The 23,792-nt window shown below is 36.7% G+C and overlaps 1 long non-coding RNA gene across 1 annotated transcript in view; it reads left to right on the forward strand.

Moving 5' to 3' along the window:
* LOC117804350 overlaps positions 1-23,792 on the forward strand; it is a 66,379-nt gene that overhangs the window by 13,705 nt on the left and 28,882 nt on the right. The window lies entirely within an intron of this gene.

Raw genomic sequence — 23,792 nt, forward strand, 5'->3', positions numbered from 1 at the left:
TCCTTTACTCTCGTCTCTTCTTTCTAGCTCTTTCTCCCCATTTATCATTTGATTAGATTTATAATCTCTGCCCTACACTTTATTAAGTTGCTTTTCTCTTTGTTAGTTTCAGAACAATACACATTTGGGTTCTGGAGATAAATACTTTCATATACATATACAGGAAGTATATGAAGTCCTCACTTTGCACATGGTTCCAACATGCATAAATTTCAGTTACCTTGATTAAATAACACAGTTGAGTTCCCTCAACAGCACAGTTTAAATTTCAGTGTTCACAGTGTATTTACTGAGTAATTGCGTAAAGTACAAACTGTGCTGCTCGCTCCTTGGCCCACAAATCATTACGTAAATAGAAGATGCTAATCATGATCAATGACCTTCATATCACCTTTTCCAAAGGCTGTATGTACTTGGTGACCACACACACGTTACTAGGCTCCTGCACAGAAAGGAAAATACATAGTTGCATTGCCCCCTGGTTTCCCAGCAGTAAAGAGATAATGTAGGCCAAGTAGTTTAACTTTTAATGCACGATGACTGTCATTCTGTTTCTCTTGGGGACTTGAAAATGTGCAAATTTACTTTTTACCACCAAATACAACTTCATTAATCCAGCCAAAGGGCCATGAGGATGTTTTAACTTTGAAAGCCTATTTTTGTCTGTGGACTTTAGGACAGGCTGTTGATACGACAACTGGAGACCGTGTAACTTTAACTGAGTTTGGGAGAAATGTGTCATAATGCATGCAGCTGAAAACATTTAAGTATTGTGGCAGGAAGTAAGAGCAGGCAATGTCTGTGCAGTAGGACAGAAACATCGACCACATTGTGCAAACAACTCACCAGAATTCAAATCAAATGGAAATGGAGTTAAAAGAGCTGCATGAGGAAATGGTGAAATTGCTACGGTTCCAGAGGCTCTGCATATGTGGCCAGAAGACCTTAGTGAAGGTGACCTCATAAATGAACATAAATGAGGGAGGTTGGCAAAGAGAAAAAAAAAAAAAAGAAGAGGTCCCAGAAGTGACACTGGCCAAAACCATATCACATTAAAAGAATTCTCAGAGGTATCTCGTGATTCAAAAACACAATGGCTTAAGTGTTGGTTCAGTTGGTCCAAACTTAGGAGTTATGACAGTTCACCACGGTACAATACAGATGCTCACTCCACGTCACAGGATGAGAAGACGGCAAGCACTGTTCAAACGACTCTTGATTCATACTTTTACAAAGAGAGAAAGCACTTTGGTTTTCAATGTTTCAAATGCTCTAAATTACAGTGTGCTCAATAAATATTAGTTCTACTGTTTTTTTTTGATATACCTATACATCTAGAACTGACAGTAAGAGAATTTTTAATGTGTTAGCAAAAAATTGGAAAGATTCCAGAAAAAACTTCTCATCCATTATTCAGATTGTTCCTTATGCTTTCGGCTTGCATGGTCATTACGATGGCTTTTCACGCTGTGCAAAGTGAAGACTGCCGTGTGTATCATATGCCACATGTGTACGTATTTAAATGTGTAGAAAGATTGATTCGTTTACTTAACAGATATTTATTTATTTAGCATCAACTGTTTGTCAAGTACCAGACAGTGAAAAAAAGTCTCAGTGCTCATAAATACATTTAAAATACGTCTAGAGATTATAAAAACTGTGAAGAAAAGTGAAGCTGAAAGATACAGAGTTCGGGGTGGACGAAGATATTCTGTTTCTGTACAGTGTCGTCCCTGTAAGGGGACATTGAACATAGACATGCGGATATCTGAAGGAAGAGAACTCAAGCAAAGGGAAGAGTAAGCACACCATCATTCTCTCCTATATTGGTGATTCTACAAAATGTTTTCGGGTTCACTCAGGAGCCAGGTCTTGAGGAAGTCTCAGACCACAGTTGCAAGGTTGTTGCTACTTCGAGGAGCACATAGAATGGTCACCACGTGGTGAGCCCTAACTAGCTGTGCCTCCAGACCAGTGTAATAGTGCATTGACTCATTTTCTGCCTTACAGTTCCCTGAGAAAGCATAATGATTCAAATTGTGCTTGGTTTCCCAGTACATAATTAAGCAGAGGTCATTCAGTGAAGAATGTGTTGTTTCTACTACCCAAGCATTATCTCTTATATGCCAAGCATGTTATACGTAACAAGGCTCACATTTATTATCTTTAAAAAATCTTCAGTTGAAGTTCATAGATGTTTCTAGTTTTTTGAGGTATACTATTGACTCATGTCTTAATTAGCCCTAACTTATATTTATTCATTTCTACAACTAGGCCATCAACTCTGATTTTTTTTTTCATGGATAGATGACAATTGCTTTAAGGAGAAAAAGCTTATACTGAGTAAAACAGGAATTAAATAGATGCCACATATTTGTGATCAAATTGAGGAAATAAGTAGGGAGAAAAAACAATACTAACTTAGTCTTATATACATGCTAGGAATTGCTCTAGGTGCATTTACTAGTTAAATATTCAAACAATCTATGAATTGTTGAGGATACTACACACTCACTGAGGGTACCATTATTCTTGTAGATGAAGACCAGACTCAGTGAGCTGGCAACTGGTAGATCTGGCACTGGAATCTAGGCAGTGGGACTTCGGGGCCTTTATTCTTAATCACTGTTTTAATCAATAATACTGGACTAACTGAATCAAAGGGCCCCGGTGCGTGAGAAAACACATCTCACAGAGCTGAAGAACCATGGGGGGGGGTGCGGAATTTCATGATAGCACTTTACCTTCCCTACAGTGGCTGTTGCCCAAGAATCACTTTGCTCCAGGGGCGCCTGGGTGGCTCAGTTGTTAAGTGTCTGCCTTTGGCTCAGGGCGTGAACCCGGCGTTCTGGGATTCAGCCCCGCATCGGACTCCTCTGCTGGGAGCCTGCTTCTTCCTCTCCCACTCCCCCTGCTTGTGTTCCCTCTCTCTCTGGCTCTCTCTCTGTCAAATATATAAATAAAATCTTAAAAAAAAATCACTTTGCTCCAAGTTCATTCAAGTAGAATACTGATAAAGATCAAGTTCTATATTCAGCTTAAGAGTCTTAGAGAGAGGACAGATTAGATCAACTGAAATAATAAATGTACTCATAGAAACATGGTTATGGCTGTGGAACAAAATACCAACTACGAGAAAGTTTAAGAGAACTAATTATTCTTGTGATGTACACACATACACACACCAATTAATATAAATGGAAACTCTCTGAGTACAGCAGAAACTCGGGCCCTAGGTATAAATCATTATGAATGTTTCACGGGACTAATGAATAGGGAGATTCTAGCTATTAGAATCAGAAAGGTTATTATCAAATTCATGAAGGCTTTTAGTAATACACAAATATATGTTTAAAAAATGTGACATTTACTTAAGCCACACTTTTTGTCATAGTCTCTTAAATTATTAAGAAGACCACAGCTTTTCAGATGGTCATGGTTAAAAGGAAATTCAAAAGATGATGTGGAGATTATTAAGCAGGCTTTTATTCTGTAACTTATGGGTTTGCAAAGTCTGCCTTTCTGTTTTGATTTTTATTCTGCTCACTGACATAGCAGTTTAGGTCTTCCGTGGAAGCAGCAGGTGCAACAATAAAGCAGTTCTCAAGTAGTTATATACACAGGTGAAAGACGCTCCTCCCATTCCCCAAGTTCATCTCCTTAGTCAAGGATACTTACGGATGCTTCTTGGGAAGAAAAGATTTCCCAAGGCAGAGGAAAGTGATTTCACTTTCAAATAATGCTTATATATGCTTAAAACCATGAAAATTCCGAAATTATTGCTTTCCTAGAGCTGATGCTAAATGATGTGGAGGACCCAAATTGAGTGGTCTCTGCCCTCAAGGATCCTGACATCTATTAGAGCAATCGGGCACTTTTGAAACCCGTTAGGTTCCATGACCTTAGAAAAGATCTGAGGATGAATTCTAGCTTCACTATTTAGGATAATGAAACTTAATATATATCCCCAAATATCCAGCCTTGTTGCTTATAAAATGGGATGATAATAATATCGTTTTGTAAAATTTCTGAGAGGATTAAACATGTCTAATATGTTCAAAACTCAATAGGTCAGATACACAACTCTTGGCCTTCTTTTCCATCAAAACAATTTGTCTTCCCCTCAGCCTTCCTCAACTTATTAAATGGCACTATCTTCCACTCAGTTTCTCAACAAAGAAATGGAGGACTCATTCTTGATTCCTTTCTTGGCCCCATGCCTACATTCAGCGCATGAGCAAGTCACTTCAATGAGGTCCACATCTGACCTCTGGTTATCATCTCCCACTCTTTCTCCAAGACAACTCAATTCTTTCCTAAGGTTCTCTCCGCCTGTACACTTTTCTCCCACTTTCATCTCAAACATGACAGCCAGAGTGATTTTTGAAATACACATAATAGGGGCACCTGGGCGGCTCAGTCGGTTAAGTGTCTGCCCTCAGTGTGGGTCTTGGGACCGAGCTCCACATCAGGCTCCCTGCTCAGTGGGGAGTCTGCTTCGCCCTCTCCCTCTGTGTGCTCATGCTCTCTCTCTATCCCTCTCTCTCTCAAATAAATAAATCTTTGAAATGCACATAATAGATCATGTCATCCTCTTTGTGATTCTCATAAAGATGTTTGAGTTTCACTCCTCAGCACCTATTCTGCTTAACAGTCAAATACAGCAAATCCAAGTACGTACTGGAATAAGACAGACTGAGTAGGAACCGGCAAGCCACTTACTGCTCTAGCTATTCTGTAGTTCAGTTTCCAAATCTATAAAATGGGGATAAAGCTATTGGGGGAGGATATGAAATAGTACATGAAAAGTCCATAACACAGCGTCTAGCATAGAGCAGACTCAGAAAAATTATCTATTTATTATTGCATCTCGAATGACTGGTTCTAGACCGTGGTCCTTTGATTCCTTGGAAGATCCTCTGCCTTTAACTTTCTCCCTGATAGTTCCTGCCATCCTGTTCACACTCACTGTCTGCACTGGTCAGCATCCTCATTCTCTATTTCTCAGTCCACTTGAGATAAAGCAAATGCTTTGGAACAAACTGGAACCATTATTCCATTTCTCTATAAAACCACTGTTTATGTTCTTATGAAATTTGGTTTCTATTTTTTTTGCACATGTTGTTGCTGCACATTTTAAAAAGTGTAATAAAACCAGAAAAGGCAAAGAATGCACATGTTTGAGGTCAATGATGGCAAAAGAAAAGTGGGCTGCTGAATCCCCTGGTCTGACTCAGATTGGCCATTCTTAGGTTCCAGTGGTTCAAACTGGGTTTCTAATTTCAGTCCTCCTGAACATGGGGTTTTCTTGTCGGATTTTCTTGAGTCTTTTCTTCCCCCCTTCAATTTAACCCTGCTTCTAACCTCAGTCAAGCTATCATGCTATTCTCTCTTGTTCTATGTGGGCACAAGGCTCCCTCTGTTTGCTTTGAGAAGCACAGCCTTCAGACTTCAGGCCAAGGAGAACTCTGGTTATTCTAGACATTCTGTGTAGTGCCTTTCTCCCCCACCCTTCCCTCCCATCCCAATTTTTCCTTTGAATCTCTTGGATTCACCAATCATTTTTTTTTTATTATGCATGTTTTCTGCTTTTTCCTAATACCTGGATCATAAGTATTCTATTTAATATGTAGCTCTTTATAGGCTGGAACAAATTAATATTTGTAGCATGGCTTTACCAAGGTTAAGGATCATAGTATGTTACTATACAAATGATGCACAGATGGGTCATTTCCTTAGATCCTGAAGGGAATCAGGCTTTTTACTGCTAGTGGCTTCATGGGCCCTACTGCTCCCTCTATGCTGCTAGCTGGTCACCAAAAATTCTGTCCTTCTTATGCCTTGTGTTACAGGTACACTACACACCAGTCTTTCTTATAGTTATTTATGATTGTACTGGTAGTAACGCAATATAAGTACACATGATGTCTTTTCTTTTCTGGTTAAGTCTTTTAAGAATAGGATATGCTTCCTACACATTCTCTTTCCTGTTTCACCAGCTGGACAAGGAGGAGAATGGGGTTCTAGAGAATAGAAACTCCCAATATGAAGAAAAGTCTTAGTCCCTGAATTACTAAATATGGAGGAACTGCTGAGAAATAAATTCATGTATTTGAGCCATTTTATATTTTGGGTCTATTTTACACAGTACTTCATGTCGTCTTAACACANCCTCCCTTCCTCCCTTCCTTCCTTTCTAGTAAGGGGCAGGTGAGGCTAGGTAGGAAAAGACACATAGGGGGCTATGTAACCAGGCTCACAGAAATCCCAGATGTGGAGAAAAGCTACACATGAGATATTAACCAGAGAGAAGGGAACACCTTGTTTGTTCTCATGATATTTACAAGAACATCTTGTTTGCGCTCATGATATTTACAAGAACACCTTATTTGTTCTAAATATAGACAGGATATGCTCATGGTATTTACAAATCAACCATGATATTTACATGAAAGTTACCAAGTTTCTTGGTCGTTTTTCTATAAAAGACTGACCATAAAAACCCTCACTGGCAACCCATTTGGGACTCCTCTCGCTCTAGAGAGCTTTCCTTTTCTGTTCTCGCCTTCATTTAATAAACTTTCTCTTCACACTTTCGTGTCCTTGAGATTCATTCTTGGACTCCATGAGACAAGAACCCTGCCACCCTGCAATACTTCCCTCCTTTCTTTTCTTCTTCCTCCTTCTCTTCCTTTTTTTTTCCCCTTCTCCCACCTTCTTTTCTTACTCTCCCTCATCTTTCCTTTCCCTCCTCCCTTCCTCCTTTGACTCTCCCTCCCTCTTTCTCTCTATTGCGTTTTCTCTCAAACCTTTTAGGATCTTCTCAGTGTTCCCACTATTCTGAAATTTCTGTATGGTATGCTTGGTAAGTTTTCAATCTTCATGCAGAAGACTCTGGATTTTTTTCATTCTGAAAATTTATTTTTCATTTCTTGAAAATTAACTTGAATAATTTCATTTCTAGTTTAATACCCTTTTTTCTTTCTTTATCCTAATCAATGTCCTGAACTGATTCTCTAATTTTCTTATATTTCTTCTCCTGTCTTTTTTTTCTAATTTTTCTTTTGCTTAGAAACTAATGATTCCTTGGTCTCCTTTACTCAAATTAGTTCTAGTAGTTTCCATGTTTTGACAGCCATGCAAACTTAGCTAAGAAGAGTTATTCTTAGCTTCAATGGGCAGGGGCAGCATTGCAGATATTTGCCTCCGAGTGACTTTTTTGTTGTTTGTTTTTTGTCTTACTTCATGTAAAGAAGGAAATGCTTTCTCTAGGAATAAGCATTTTCTTTCTCTCCATAGCCACGGGTAAATCATCAGCCGCTGCTTTATATTGCAATATTGACTTCAGCATGACCTGTATCAGTCAGGATAGGTTAGATGATACTTTAGTTATGAACAACCTGCAAAATATCAGAACCTCAAAGTAACACAGCTTTATTTTTCCACATGTTCATCACAGGTTGGTAATGGCATTGCTTACTGTGATCACTCAAGGACCAAAAGGAAAAAAAAATTTTTTTGAGGTCTGGCATTGTGACAGAGCTCAGAGCTATCCCATCACAAATCTGTCCACAACCCATAGGCCAGATTTAATCACACAGCCTCATCCAAACACAAAGGAGCAAAGAAGCATAAATCAAGGGGAAGAACAGGAAGCAGTTGTTCAACAGTTTGAATGGCTACTACTTTAAATCACAGAAAAAGATACATTGAAATAGAATAGGTCTCTCTCTCCATCTACACACCAACCTATCTTGCTATGTACCTGTCTGTCTAATCTATCATGTGTCAGGGACCCAAGGTACACCTGCTTATTAAGTAGACACAAGTACTTATGTATTTGAGTTTCTGTGTATATTTGCTTGCATCCAGGCAGCCACTGGTGATTTTAGATTTTTTTATCTGTAGAAAGAAGAAACATTGACTATAATCATCAGCTGCCTTTGTAACACCTTCTAAGAAAAACTCGGTGCTATGTTTCAGTTAAGAGGTGATAAGATTTCTTAATCATGATCCAAACTGTCTTTAACAAGTTTCAACACAAACTATAAATAGCCACGCAATACCATCTGTTTCACATATTTTGGTGTTGGTGATACATGAAGGAAAAAGTTAAGTTGCCAACGTGAAGCTCTTTAGAACTGTGTGCTGGCCCTTGAAACCTGTGCTAGTATATCTTTTGCTTCTGCCACAATCTCCATAAACCAACCAGCATTATCTATGCATAAATGACATTCAGCATAAGCATTATTTTTAAGAAGAAAATGAACACATCTTTACTAATTGGGTCTAAATATCAGCATTGATTTTATTTGCTGTTACAACCTTCAGTCTTTATGTCTTCATATGGGAGTATAAATATAGAAATAAAAATCTCCTTTACAAACAGGGCATCTTTCAAAATGTTGCCCAACCCTCACAGTTTTATTGAGGTATAATTGACAAGTAAAACTGCAATATATTCAAAGTGTATAAAATAATAATTTGATATACATATACATTGTGAAAGAATTCTCAATCAATTAATATATGCATTATATCATATAGTTAGTTACTTGTTATTTTTTATTTTGGGGGTGAGAATGCTTAAGATCTACTCTCTTAGCAAATTTTAATTATACAATACAGTCTTACCAACTATAGTCAGGGTGCTATATATTAGATCCTCAAAACTATGCATCTTACAACTGGAAGTTGTACCCTTTTACCAACTTCTCCCCATTCCCCCTGACCTCCAACCCCCCAGCCCCAGGCAACTACCACTCTACCTAACCTTCCTTCCTTCCTTCCTTCCTTCCTTCCTTCCTCTTTAGATTCCATAGATAAGAGATTCCATGTAGTATTTGTCTTTTTCTGTCTAGCTTATTTCATTAAACATAATGCTCTCTAGGGTCATCCATGTTGTCACAAATAGCAGGATTTTCTTCTTTATATATATATACAATGCTGCAATGAACATGGGAGTACTGATATCTCTTTGAGAGAGTGATTTCCTTTCCTTTGGATATATAACCAGAAGTGGGATTGCTGGATCATATAGTGCTTCTATTTTTAATTTCTTGAGGAACTTCCATACTGTTTCCCGTAGTGGTATTGAGTTATATGAGTTCCTCATATATTTTGCATATTAAACCTTCATTAGATATATGGTTTACAAATATTTTCTCCCATTCCATAGGTTGCCTTTTCATTTTGTTGATTGATTTCTTTGCTGTGCAGGAGCTTTTTAGTTTGATGTCATCCCACTTATTTATTTTGCTTTTGTTGCCCTTGCTTATAATACCAAATCCAAAAATTTATCACCAAGCAAGGTGTTTTATATATATGCTGGTTGTGTAGAAAATGGAAATGAATTTTCCTATATACATTATGTTACAATTTGGTGGTTGGATTCCCAGATTTGATCCTAAAAACTCTTTTCTTCCTCTCCCTTCTATCACCCATCTCCTTCCAAATCCAACTTTATCTTCCTTGCTAGCTTTGACTGCATTAGTAAGATTCTGAAGCATCAAATAAAATGTGGTCAAGTGGGGAGGAGTGAGAGACAGCTGTGTTTACATGGCAGGAGTATTGCGCTGGAAGATGGGATTGTAGTGGCAAGGCAGCAAAGGATAGTGAGTGTAAGGGAATCCTACATGCCTATCTGGCACCGTCTTTCCTGTAAGAGTGCTTGAGTTTGGCTCATGTACACTGAAGATTACCTCAACAGTGTCATGGACCTTGGCAGATAATATTCATTCTCTTGATATTTCTCTCACTATTTTATCTCCTTGTCTAGATTCGATTCCTGTTATCACATCTCAGCCTGTCCTATGCATAACAGCAGGAAACACCCCATGTGCTAGGAATAGCAACACATAATAACTTTGATTCAGAGAAGGGTGTTTTTCTTTATTTTTTAAATTTCAATTTGATTTAGTTTTGGATCAGCTTGATTTAGTATTGGATCAATACAATAAGATGGTTTCCCTTTCAAAAGGAAGAGAGGGCTTTTATAGTAAACATTTCCCTTTCATTCTTGTTACCCTGCCAACAAGTTCCCTTCTCCAGAATGAACAAATGTTAAACATTTTTTGTGTATCTTTACAGAGATATGTTATACATATATAAGTAAATGCCTATCTATTTATCTATCATCTAACTATCTTACTTTCTTTTATTACACACATTTTCTTTGCATTGCCTTTTCACTTTACATGTCTTTGAGATCATTACATGTTACTATATAATGAGTTTCTTAATTCTTTTTAATAGCCGTCCGTCTGTTTTCTGGAGGTACGTGATTGTTTTCACCACCACTCTACTATTGGGTAGATTGTTTTCAGTATTTTGCTATTACTAAAAATAATTACGTAATAACTTCATAAACATTATTTAGAGCATATCTGGAAGAAACATGCAAGGTAAATTCCAAGAGGTATCCAGTACCCACGCAAAGGGATCACAGACATCCACCAGTAGCATTATACAGTGTAGATATCGTATAGGCCTTATTGGTGGTAACTTAGAAACAGAGAAGCAGTACAGTTTATGCCATCCCCCGAAGTCTCCTTTTTCCATAGCATGAACTGGGTATTGAGGTTTTGAATGGACATTGGCTAGTTTCAGCAGACAGGGAGCTACCCGGGCAGCAGGCTAGATGCACTGTACAAGTACTTCAGGAAAGAGCTCTGCACCCACAGCATGAAGAGTATCTCAAGTGTGATGTGGTAGGAGTGGCCATCCTGTCCTTGTTTCTGACATTAGAAAGGAAGTCTTTATCCTTCCATGGTTAAGTGTGAAAAATTGTCATAGTTTTGGGTTGTTTCTTTGTTTGAAGATTCCTTTGAGTGGACTGAGAAAATTGCTTTCTATAGTTTGCCGGGAGTTTTTAAAAAGTCATTAATTGGTATTGAATTTTGTTGAATGCTTTTTTCCCTTCTACTGAAATGATCATACGATTTTTTCCTTTTATATTCGTGAACATATTTGATATTTAATATCAAATCAATCTTGTATTACTAGAATAAACCCTAGTTACCACAATGTAGTATTATAAATTAATGAATTTGACTTGTGAATATATTTTTAAAAATATTTTTATGTCTATGCTTATGAGCAATATTGGTTTCTAATTTCCTTTTTTTATGGTAATGTTCTCTTATAGTTTAATATCAGGATTATGTTCCTTCAGCCTAAAGGATTTCATTTAACTTACTTTAGAATGTTGGTCTGTTACTGACAAATTCTCTCAGCTTTTGTTTATCTGTATATATCTTCATTTTGCTTTCGTTTTGGAAGAATATTTACTTTGACTATACCTCCATTTTGGTCTTAGAACCCTTCAAAGATGTCATTCTGTTATCTTCCAGCCTGCATAGTGTCTGAGAAGAAGCCTGTGATTATTCTTATTATTGTCTCATAAATACAATGTGTGTTTTTTCCTCTGCCTGCTTCTAAACTTTTCTGTTTATCTTTGGATCTGCAATTTGACGGTGATATGCCTACATGTGGTTTCCTTGGCTTGAGGATAGACAAGTTTTTGGATTTCTGATTGGATTTTTTTTAATTGAATTTGGAAAGATGTTTGTCTTTATTTAATTAAATATTTTTCCCTGCTCTATGCCCTCCTTTCCACCTCAGAATCCATTTAGACGTGTGTTTGATGTTAGACTGCTTTATACTTTTCCATTTGACATTTAGGCTCTGTTTATATTTTTAGTCTTTTTTTTTTTCTCTCTCTCTGTTTCAATTTGCGTGGTTTCTCCAGACTCAACTTTAAGCTCATTAACCTTTATATGTAAAGTACATTATGGTTTACACTGACTCATGGTACTTCCAACAGAATTCAGGAGTAGAGACTTTTACTTAATTTTTGTGGATCTTATATATGGACCTCCTTTTTCTTATGCTGAAAACCCCTGTCAATAGAAGTATTTGCTTTGTCCCACGATACACATACCAGTCTCCAAATTACAATACAAATGCTACCATGACAATAAGATGTTCCTTAAATACGGTTTAATATTATTTTGTAGACCTTTTTTTTGTTCTTAGGGTACATACCACTAACAATGTACAGTTAAATCACTGTGCTTTAAAGTCATCGGTGTAGTGGGGCGCCTGGGTGGCACAGTGGTTAAGCGTCTGCCTTTGGCTCAGGGCGTGATCCCGGTGTTATGGGATCGAGCCCCACATCAGGCTTTCTCGCTATGAGCCTGCTTCTTCCTCTCCCACTCCCCCTGCTTGTGTTCCCTCTCTCACTAGCTGTCTCTCTATGTCAAATGAATAAATAAATAAAATCTTTAAAAAAAAAAAATAAAGTCATCGGTGTAGTGATGCCACCAAGAGAGTCACAACTTTGTTTCACTTTACTTTAAATATTTAGGGACTAAAAAAAGAAGTATGTTTTAAAATTAAGTAAAATATTTACATGGTTTCAAAGTCAAATCTACAAAATATTGTATATACTAAGAAATCTAGTTTCCATATCTCTTTCACCTTATTGCCTTTCTTTCTTTATAGATAATTTAAAATATAAGATGTATATATATAATCTTTCCATGGTCTAAAATATAAAAAATGTTGAAGTATTCTCACATTTCCCCTTTAAGCTAAATAGCACACTATGCATCCTTTTCCTTTATTTTACTATTTTTATTCAATATAGTCTAGAGATAGCTCCACACTATATAGACAATCCTATTATTATTAGTTATATTATTATTACTGTTTTTAACATATTATTATTACTGTTTTTACTGACAGACAATACTCTATCATGTGGCTGCACCATAGTTTATTCAACCAGTCCCATAACCAAACACGTAGGTTATTTCCATTCTTTAGCTATTATAGTAAAATGGCAAGGAGTCATTTATGCATATTTATTTTCATATTTTGGAGTAGTTTCCTGGAAGGGAGTTGTTGGGTCATGAGGCAAATGCACACGTACTTTTATTAGATACCATCCAATTTCCCTCGTTAGGGGTTGTTACATTTTGCAGTTCCACCAGCTCTAAGTTAGGGGACCTGTTTCCCTGTAGCTTCCCCAACAGAGTAGATTTTCAATCCTTTGGATTTTTGCCATCTGATGGTGAGTAGTATCTCAATGTAGTTTTAATTTGCATTTCTCTTAAGTAATACATTTTGATATTTAAAAATAACCATTTCTCAAGGGTCATCTTTCTTTCACATTTTTAGAAAATGGTAAAATTTCTATTTGTGAAGTCTGCTTCTCATGTAGACAAAAACATAATTTAAAAAGAAAGAAAAGTTTCCTCTCTTGCCAAAATCTTGGGGTTTTCATTTACACTGCAAAGAACAAATTGTAAACCACTTTGCATAGTGTCCCAGCCCCAAAATGAGGGTTTGATTTACCATGTAATTTATTTCTGGTTCATATTTCTGTTCTGAACAAGCTTTTGGGTTTGAGGTTATAAACAAAATAATTTGACTGTTTATTTGTGGTTAAACAAATGGCATAAATATATGTTAGGAAAAAAAATCCTTTTTGAAGGAGAAAAAGTAGGGCAATAGTTTCCAACAATTATCAACATCTATTTGTCTGACAAATATTTGATTCAATAATATTGTAGAAACTCTTGGTTCCTGTCATAATAAAAGGTGTATGTTTTCTAGTCAAAGGATTTTAGGTCCTTAATAAGATAGCCCAAAAGTTCAATTGGTATTTCTCTTTGTAGTCATTCTCATCAGTTTAACTTGGAATGAATGTTCAAACCTTGCTTCCTGTTGCTTAGTATTTTGTTCCTTCTCTCACTTGTTTATCCTTTTATTCACTGCTTTTCTTAAACTTCTTACTCAAAGACTTTTATTTTCCTTTCCTCCCTCTTTTATAACCTATTGTTTGTACTCTTTCCTGCTTTCATGACTTCCTTCTACTTGTCCATGATTTTTCTTTGATACACACACCTGTCTCATTTCGGTCTGTTCTGGCCCTGGGTACCATCTTAGCACAAGAAATACCTCTCACCTGAGTCATGATTTACACCAGGCTAAGCAGAAAGCATGATGCTGAAGGAGAGGTCTCCTTGCCTGTTTTGCTGGCATTCTTGACCTGATTAACTTCACTTGCTTGACTTACTAGGATAAAGTGTACAAAAGTGTTGAGAAATCTCATCCCCTAGCAGATTTATGTCTGCTTTCTGGACACATTAGAACTCTCTGCATCTTTTCCTATATTCCTTTGATCAAACGTTTATGGTACACCTGTTCAATGCCAACCCCTAACCAGGCAGCAAGATTACATATATAAATAAAGCCAAGTTCCTGCTCTGAAAATGCTCATAATCAGGTAGTGATTGCTTTCAGCTACAGACTACAAATACATACGACTCATGAATATTTCTGCTGGCGACTGTCCTCTCTTCCTACCCTTGCATAGCTAATTCCTATTTATTTTTTCACCTTATTTGCTCCATTGTCCAGGAATCCTTTCTGACTGCTCCTTTCTCCATTCCCAGAGTTGTTTGGTGCACCTCCTGGAGGCCCCCAGATCACACTGAACATCCCCCATTTTATCACACTTCACCACAGTGTATTGTAGTTGTGTCCTTCTCTAGACTAGAAGCTCCGTGAGGGTAGGAGCAGATTTCCATCATTAACTGTAAGTCTCCAGCACCCAAAACACTGGTCAGCAGCATAGGAGACACTCAAAGAATATTCTCAGAATGAATGGCTATTTATGCACATATAGGTATATATTTCTGCATGTCATTAGAAGAATTTGAATGAAAGAAAGTATACCTTCCAGTGAAAATAAAGATGTCGGAGTAGAATAATCTCTTTGAAGTATGTTCTGATGATTATTTTGTGGAAAATTTGCCAGTTTTAATCGCAAGTACTTTTGAAATACGTTTTTAAACAACTATCAATCAAATTTGTTTAACTTCCTTTAGTGGTGTTGATTGTACCCATGAAATACTAATGAATAACTCATTCCGACATTTAAAGACAAGCACAGTGATTAGATAAGTCTCAGATGTTACTCAGTAATTCCCTTTAGCTCAGTCAGAGGTGTACCTCACCCACGACTTTAAAGCAGAAGTGAATTGTTAAATCTATCCCTCCAGATACAGTCACAACTAGAAAAATTAAAGCCTGAGGTGGAGAGGAATTATCTTCTTGTAACATACTCTTGTTTTTAAATGCCCAACCATCACAGAAAACCAAGTTTTCGTTTCTAGGTATGTTCATTGAATTGTTTTCCCCTGGCTGTACTTTCTCTTTTTAAATTTGTTTTTATTTTATTGCTCTTTTCTATATTGACAGAACATTGGGAACAAAAGAAACAATTTCATGGCTAAAGATTTTCTTAGCTTGTGCTTATACCAAAGAACTCATTTTAATTATCATTTATAATACTTCTGGAAAATATCTTTATTTCAGAGTTACATGCTGGTATCTCTAATTTATTATCCTTTTCTTCATCTTTTTAAAATCACTTTTTCCTCCCTCTGTGTCATAAATATTTTCTGTGCACTGAGTTTTGACTAAAGCTAATAAAAGAGCATGCAAGAATGAAGAGATCAGCTTGGAACTAGGTAGAAATGCCTAATTATAGTGCAAAGATAGAATCGTTATGGACATATGAAACCAAAGAAATCCACTATGAAGAAATGTTATACCTAGAAATCCAATGACCATATGCTAGAGTTTCATTTATGCTCTTGTCTATTCAACATATATTCTTATACATCTATTTACATAACAAATAAATATTACCATTTAATAGGAATTACCTAAACCCTTTTCAAATATAATTCAGAATAAAAATCTTAATTAAAGAAATTTCCCGGTGTAGAAATTAGGAAGTATTTATATTTACATACTCTAATTTTTAAAGAATCCCTTATAACCTCAAAGTGCCAGAAAATATATATTTTTTTAAAGATTTTATTTATTTGACAGAGAGAGACAGCCAGCGAGAGCGGGAACACAAGCAGGGGGAGTGGGAGAGGAAGAAGCAGGCTCATAGTGGAGGAGCCTGATGTGGGGCTCGATCGCATAACGCCAGGATCACCGCTGTGCCACCCAGGCGCCCCCAGAAAATATTTTTTTAAAATTATTATTTAGAGGCTACTCCTCTGAAATTTTATGCTGATAAATTAACTTTAGTGAGAAATTATACTGATTTTAAGCATAATTAAATGTAACACAATGGCTACTATATTAAAAATCAGCATTTTCTTTGTTTAGACATTGTGATTAGTCCCTGAAGATTTCCTTCTCATAACCATCATATAAAAGGTTCACAAACATGTTTTATAGAGGATAACATAAAACAGATTTAACTAAACTGAATCAACTTCTTTGAAGATGTAAGTACATTTTATTTGATATACAATACCAAATACCTTATCTGTTTCTCAAACTGGGACTAACCTCCAATTTGTTAATTCTAAGACTTACTAGGACCAATATCTGGAAGAAGTTTCAGTTAACACCTGACCCAGTCCCATGTTTAAGATTCCTTTCAGTTTTTCCTAAGAGTCTGGTATTTAATCGCCAAATGCCATCTTTCCAATTCTATCACTAATAGGACCTTTGACAAAACAAAGCTCAACTTATTACTTATTGTGGTGAGAGAAAAAACACCACTTTGATAGCGTTTTGGCTGTGTTTCAAAAGGCAAAATCAAGATCTATCATTAATTGAGAATTGAAGTTTGGTTTAAAGTGAGTCTTTCAATGTGGAAGCCTGATCAGGACGGATAAGGATCATGATACAATATGTTCATTGTCTGTGAACTGTTTTGTACCTTTTTGTAAATTGCAAGTAACTGATGAATATATAAACTCTATCTTATATTTGTTTGAGATTTAGTTGACTTCCTTCTCCATTGTGGAAAAACTGTTACCTACTTTAAACAGGACTGGGTGCTGTTAGCTTGCACAAATGGTCAACCCTTACCAAATATGCAATCCTTCCAGTTTCCTTCACTATCTGGCTATAACCCTCCAATTAATGTTTCCAATTTTTCTCCCTCCCTCCTGACTTGGCATCACTGAGAACAAAAACCTGACTGCACAGATCCTTATAGAGACTCTAGGTTGCCTTGTTGTTGGCTCTTTCCCTCAAGGTCTGAAGAAGCACTATGAGCTTAAAGCCTAATGACATGATATCAACCTTGAAGGACTCCTCACCACAGCAGATCATGATTTCTCCCTGAACAAGTCTCTGTCTGAGCCACGGAGGAAGTCCATTGAAATGCTTGGATCATGCTTGTCCTTATGCGAGAAGTAGCCAAGACCGGACAATATCACCAAGAGCATTGACGTCTTAACCTCAATAAGCAGTTATGCATAATCAAAAGATTTCTGTCCACCAACACTTGGAATCCACTGGACCAAATCCTGGTTCTTCACTTGAATCTTTTATGCTAATATTTCTGTTTTTCATTTAAGGCATCCCTCTTTTAAGATGACTAACCTCCACAATTCTAAAAGAACTGACATGTCTGGTTTATGTGCCACTACCTCTCAATAAATGATCCAATTAATTTTGCAAGTAAAACTCCAGCAAGAGTCCTCACAAGAGTATTTCTTAGTCTCTGGTTCACCTTACTCAGGAGACTTACAGTCACCTCTGAGTTGTTCAGCAATTAATGATATTCATTTGTCTTGAATGAAGAGGGGAGAGGGAACTGACAATGTTTAACTTTACATGATTGAGCCTTCTGCTTCTAGAAAATAGTGATGGTTGAGAAATCTCCAGAATTTTTTGTTTTCTAAAATCTCTCATCATTTTTGTTCTAGGAAAGCAATTTGTCGGAAAGAATCACCCTCCGTATGTGACTTAGATAGGGTTTGCTATCCACTCTCTCATGATTCCAATAAGACTCAAAAGATGACTCCCTTGTTCGCCTGTGACAAGGCCAAACAGATCTTCCCTTCTTGTGTGAGACTGCTGATAAAGCGAGACACATGCTTCCCCTTTATAGACTGTACCCAACTTCCTGTTCTTTGTCCCATAAGTGATTAGCTAAGATTAGAACTGTTTGTCTTCCCAAAACTAGCCAGACACAGAGACAAACATTTCCTGTTCAGCTAATGATTGACTGTTCCCCTTATTGCAAACCAGTCCCAACTGTAAATCTCACCTGTAACATGTCTGCTCCTCCCTATAAAAGTCTAAGGCAAAACTTCCCTTCTCATCCGAGGGCTTTCGCTATTGCAATAGCCCGAATGAAATAACTTCAGTAACTGTCTTGTTCTTTTTGTCTTACACGGTACGGAAGGGCTTCCCTGTGTGTCACGGGGGGAACGGGTGCTGGTGCCATTTGCCTTCTCTGTCCTTTTCACTTTCCAGACAAGTAAAAGAAATAAAGGCAAAAAGCTTTCCGCTTACAGTGCCTTCCGATAAGACTGTGAGAGATACTGATATATTCTGTTTGCATAATTTTTACTTTTGGGTTATGGATAGCAGGTAGTTATATGTTTTTAAAGAAATTTACATTGTTAAATTTGTAAATGGAACATTTACAAAGTTATAATAAATCTACCCATTGACAAAGTAAAGACTGTTGTGTTATTTTTAAGTACAGCTGACCCAGTGCACGCCTGCTCATTTTAAAAAAACATCTTATCACTCTGAGTAGGCTAGTTGGGAGAAGGGAGAAAATCATACTGGCTGAGCATCCAGTAAAAGCCAATCTGGGCTAGACATCTAAATTCACTTAATCCTTTTAGTAACCTGTGTAAGTTAAGTATTATCCTTACTTTAGAGACACAGAATCAAGGCTCCAATGTGTGAATATCCCACTCAGGATCACACATCTAGCAACAGAGTTTCAGACTTTCTCGGTATCTAGTTACGCGTTCAGAGCTAATTCTTCAGAAATCAGTAAACAATCTCTGAATCTAGAACTCACTCCTTAAGACAAATGCGTATCTGTGCTTTCTACCTATATGGTATATTTTAAGACCTATTAAGTATCCCAAAAGATGTCCATTCATTTGCCTTTTTGTTCCAAAATGGCAGATTTTTTTTTCAGAAGTCAAACTTCTTGCATACAACCTATTAAAAAAATACTTTTCACTATTTTGAATATTCTTTGCACAAACCAGCATTCAGATTAAGTAAATATAGATGAGCAGTTGAATCTAAACAAAAATCTTTGATAACAAAACTAAGGTTTTAATTATTTGACTTATTTAATCAGAAAATATCTTCTTCCAGAACAGCTCTGTGCAAAACAAATAAAAACATATTTGTGTCCAAAGAATTTGGCTTTAAAGCATTGTGAAAAACCCTGAGGTCAACTATGAGAGATTATCTGGTATAACAGTCTTCAAGAGACACTTTTTACTGTCTTCTTGAACATCCTTCTGGGCTTACTTGTGTGGGTGTGTCTCTGTGCTCCTCTCTCCTGCCCCCACCTCTCGGTCCCATCCTGTTGCCTGTACCAACGGAGAGCCCATGCCAGCCCTGTGAACACTAGTCCTTCACATTCCCTTTATCCATAACTTTGACACTTTAATTAAATAATAAATGAGCAGGAAAAAAATCAGTCCTATATTCTAGTGGAAGTTATATACTTACAAACTTCAACTGTTTCATGGCAGGTCAGCAGTTTGGAAATTAGAAACTTTTCCAACATCAGCAAAAAGAAGGATTCCACTCTATTTGTTTGAGACCATAATTTTCCAACCCACTTCCACTGCTTGCTTCATGCAATAAGTCTTAGAGTTAGAAAAACTATAATTTAACGATTCCTGATTATGTAGGCTGAAAAGCTGAGTTCAGTGTGACCATTAACTTGTTTATCTGACTTTAGATAAGGTCCTTTACCTTCCGTCAACCCCTATTTCTAATTTTCTTGTAGACATTTATATATTCTGAAAAAAAAGCTTTTAAGGTACTACAAGTGCAACCTTAGCAGCTTGGCAGAATGCTACCGAGTAGAGTAATCATCATAAATGGTCCATAAGCAAAGAAGGAAAACCAGTTCTTTTTTTTTCCTTCTAGGAGTTACCTTGCTTCTATTTATTTATTTCTATGTATTATTTATTTCAGCTAGCCACTGCTAACTGAACATAATAAAAAAGAAAGAAAGAAAGAAAGAAAGAGAGAGAGAGAAAGAAAGAAAGAAAGAAAGAAAGAAAGAAAGAAAGAAAGAAAGAAAGAAAGAAAAGAAAGAAGGAAAAAAAGTTCTGGAAAAAAAAGTAGTCAATGCTTAAATAGGTTAAAAAACACAATTTCTAATGAAGTTCTGTGATTTTTTTTAACATTGAAAGAAAAGCATTTGTTTAGGTATACAAAATGTGGAAAGTAATTTTTAAAAATAGTTTTTCTTTCAGAAATGGAATATTCTACAATTTTAGGAAATGCTGAAATAAAGGAATATTTTAGGACGCTAATGTGTGGTACTCAGCTATTTTAGATGCCCCTGGCGCCATCTAGTGACAGCTATAAGTAATATCACCAACATCTAGCCCACATGCGTGGTCCATCCAGGAGACCTTACACTGAAGAGGATTTTGTAACCTCTACTTACATGATCAAGTATCTGAGACACTAAGAAAAATCACTGTGTAAACTTGATGAACATTTAGTGTCCTTTGAATAGTGAAGCTATAGATCTCACCGAACATTTCAATTGTACCTTTATCCTTGAAATGTTTATCAGCCTCTGGTACAATGTTCTCTTGAAATACATTTTGTATACATTTCCCACTGAAGCTACGGAAGGCTAGGATACATATTTGAGATTTAAAATTGAGCCAGAGTACATGTTGTAACATGGAAAATAGGAAGAAATTATTTTATTTAACTCTTTAGGACTATCATGCTGCAATACTTTCTGGTGGGAGAAAAAGACAGGATGTTTTCTTTCAGAAAGCAGCCTGTTGGTATGTGTAAATGATAACTTCTGTTAGAGGACAAGCAATTAAAAAGGAAAAAGAAGTTGGTTTTGAAAGATGAACTTGGGTTCAAAAAACATGAGGGTCCGAGTAGAGGTGCTGGATGTAAAAACATTCTGTGTTTTGATTTCTAATATCACAAACACCTTTTCTCAAGGACATATGGATGATACACAATATGCAAATTTATCTAAGACAAAAATAAAGAGAAGTATAAAATGCCTTCAGTTCTTTCTTAGATCAGGTCTGTCTGTCACAAAGCAGGATCAATGTATGGGCGGCCCTGAGCTGTTGGAGCAGTAGTGAATTGCCTGAGCATCAAAGACCTTCCATTTGTTCCATCTCCCAGAATAGTCTGCAAAATGCTATCTGACACATTTATGCATTTATTGCTGGTTTACTATTTTAACACACATATAGTATTTTTTTTCTAGTAAAAATTTGATCAGATAGGGACGTTATGCCAACAGCTATCCTGTAAATTTAGACACTTCTCCCCTTGTGTTAGAGGTACCCATGGGTGGAGGGAAGTAAACCAATGTGAATTGGGTAAAGCAATCCATTAGAGACAGATATTTGTAATCCAACCCTTGCAATACTCATGGTTTATAAAAACAAACAAATGAAATTTTTGGAGAAAAAAAATCTAGAACTTTGGAAATCAGAGAATAATTTTTCTATTAAATAATGTCAAACTGTACTACTAACATGAATTCAGCTACTGTTTGTAGCTTACAAAATCTTGAATTTAAAATAATCAGGACAAATCTCCCTTTGGAAAAGGCCTGCCATCCAGTAAATATGTCATTTTAATAGAAGGCTACAACTTAGCAACATGCAAAATGTTAGAGGCTTTCAAGACAGTCTTTTTGTCATTTTCAGATCTGATGTTTATAATTTATTGGGGAGGATGTTGCATTCCAAAATTAGAAGTGAGTTAACAAAATAAAAATATTTCAGAATGAGCTACTAATTGATGAAAATGTATTGCAAAGTGACAACGACACGGAAGATGGTATTATGAGGACAGATTTGAAATGGGAGGGACTGAGTTCCTGCTGGAAAGTACCTGGGGATAAGAGGCAGAAAGGGAACATGGTGGATTCCAAGATGTGCTTCACCTGACTCACAATCTTCTCCATGAGCAGAGATTTTATTCACATCATTATTAAAGTGAGTGACTCGGGCTCATACCCTTTGATTGGGTCCTTTCATAATGCATGGTTGGCCAGAGTCCTATTCATATTTACATTTGTAACATTACAGCAGTGACAAACTACATACTATTTGCATTGCAAGCTGAACAAGTTGATGATCAAAAAATATGACACAACTTTATTTAATGAACATTTACTCTCACTTTTCTGACAGACTAATTTGTAGATGTAGACAGAAAAGCTAAAATACCCACTGTAGGTGCCGAGGGCAGGCCTCCATAAGATGGGCCACTTTGGCAAGAAGATTACTCTGAGCTGAAGGCAAGCAAGACCCTACCGGCTCAAGAGAAACTTTTGCCCCTCACTTAACTACATTGACGAATCTAAACCAGGTGTCTTTCCTAGAACCAGGGTTACCAGCAGAGATAAATTTTATCTGAATAACCCATCTGTTTGGTAGGGCAAACATCTAATGGCTGAACATCTGCTCTTCTTATCACCCTGTGAAAGGCATCCTTTCTCTCTGAAGTCCCAGACCTCTACCCTTTTCTCCTTAGTTCAGGATGACATATATACCTCATTTTGCCTGTCTTTGAAATTTCCATGTCTGTGTGGATTCCCTATATGTACCTACCCTACTAAATTTGATTTTCTCCAGTTAATCTGTCTCACGTCAATTTGATTCTTAGTCCAGTTCGAAGGACTTTGCAAGGGACAGGAATTCTTACTATCTGACACCACAAATACCACTGTACTATTCACAGTCAGAACCAGCTACACAAGGCCCAATGCACAATGAAAACCTAAGTTCCTTTGTTCAAAAATGGTTAAGAATTTTAAGATAGAAACATTAATAGAGCAGTAAACCAAGTGCGGGGCCTTCCTGAGTGCAGGGTCCCTTGTGACACACCCTGATGCTGACTTGTCGGGGAGAAATCTGGCCCGTGCACAATCTGTTGTGCTGATGAGTCCTTCAAGGTTGATATCCTGTCATTAGGCTTTAGCTCACAGTGCTTCTTCAGACCCTGAGGGAAAGAGCCAGCAACAAGGCAACCTAGAGTCTCTCTAAGGATCTGTGGAGTCAGGTTTTGTTCTCAGTGATGCCAAGTCAGGAGGGAGGGAGAAAAGCTGGAAACATTAATTGGAGGGTTGTGGTAAGATAGTGAAGAAGACTGAAAGCATTGCAAGTTTGGTAAGGGTTGACCTTTTGTGCAAACTAACCGCATTCAGTCCAGTTTTACAGATAAGTAACAGGACTAGTTTTTCCACAATGGAGAAGGAAGTCAATTAAGTCTCAAACAAACACAAGACAGAGTTTACGTATCCATCAGTTACCTGAAATTTATAAAGAGGTACAAATAGGTCAAAGACAATGAGCAGGACCAGAAGCTGATGACCCAGAAAGACACGTATAGTTTTCTACTGTGATAAAATTTTTGTCTACAGTCACCAACCCTTGGTCAAAGGTAATCTCAAATAAATAAATAAATAAATAAATAAATAAATAAATAAAAGATTATTCTTGTTCAAAATAATAGTGATCTCAGCTTTATTATATTTGGACTGTTTATTCACCTAGGTGCAATAGGATGGTGATTTACCATACAGACCTTCTTAAATAGGCTTTGCTGGACGTTACCATCAGGAACTCTAGATTTGACTTTTAATTAGGTTCTAGTTAGTAACATCAGCTCTCTTCTCACTTTCAAAAAATAGTCTTTATTTTAGAGAATGTTTTATATTTAAGAAGATAATACAGAATTACCACACA

Source organism: Ailuropoda melanoleuca, chromosome 1 (genome assembly GCF_002007445.2).
Source record: "Ailuropoda melanoleuca isolate Jingjing chromosome 1, ASM200744v2, whole genome shotgun sequence".
NCBI classification, from domain to species: Eukaryota; Metazoa; Chordata; class Mammalia; order Carnivora; family Ursidae; genus Ailuropoda; species Ailuropoda melanoleuca.